The sequence below is a fragment of the Nestor notabilis genome, unplaced genomic scaffold (assembly GCF_000696875.1).
Source record: "Nestor notabilis isolate BGI_N333 unplaced genomic scaffold, ASM69687v1 scaffold16832, whole genome shotgun sequence".
Lineage (NCBI taxonomy): Eukaryota > Metazoa > Chordata > Aves > Psittaciformes > Psittacidae > Nestor > Nestor notabilis.
Genome location: NW_009918875.1, coordinates 13,264 through 13,866, shown reverse-complemented (window position 1 = coordinate 13,866; position 603 = coordinate 13,264). Strand labels below are relative to the sequence as shown.

Sequence of the window (603 nt, the reverse complement as noted above, 5' to 3'; positions counted from 1 at the left end):
CTGGCAAGGTGGAGGGATGGGGCTGCTGGCTGCAAGCAAGCCACACACCTGTGCTGCAGTGTCAATAAATGCCAAGGCTGAGATGAGATAGAAGTGCCAGCCAGAACCTGCTGGCCTCCAAAACAGGGAGACAGGCAGAGGGGTGGGTATCCCTGGTATGGCACCACAGGGGGTGGTGCTGGCACCACAGATGGCAAGTAGCAGTGTTGCAGCTTGCTAACAAGGTGTTTGCCTACCTGCATCCTCTTTCCACATCCCTCAGCTCTGTCCCAGGGCAGAGCAGGACAGGTATTGTGGGAGCGAGGGATTGGCAACGATTTACAGCTAGCTGGAAGCTGTGTGCTCCTCCTGGGCATGATGGGTGAAGAGGGAGCCCCAGTCAGGGCAGTCCAGCTGCCTGTGCTGTGCAGGATGTGAATGAGGTGGTGCCTTCTGGATTTAAAGGCAAGGAGCTGATGAAGGCATCACTCCATGCAGGGCTGGGACTGCCACCACCACTGGCTCTGGCCTTTACATCCTGGCTGAGCCCCATGCCTCTCCCCGACAGAAGCACCAGTGAAGATCATCAGCTCCAACGAGGAGGCCCCCCATGCCTACATGACA

The 603-nt window shown here is 57.7% G+C and overlaps 1 protein-coding gene across 1 annotated transcript in view; it reads left to right on the top strand.

Annotated features, from left to right (window-relative positions):
• The window catches only part of OBSL1 (obscurin-like 1), a 15,038-nt gene that overhangs the window by 6,374 nt on the left and 8,061 nt on the right, over nucleotides 1-603 (top strand).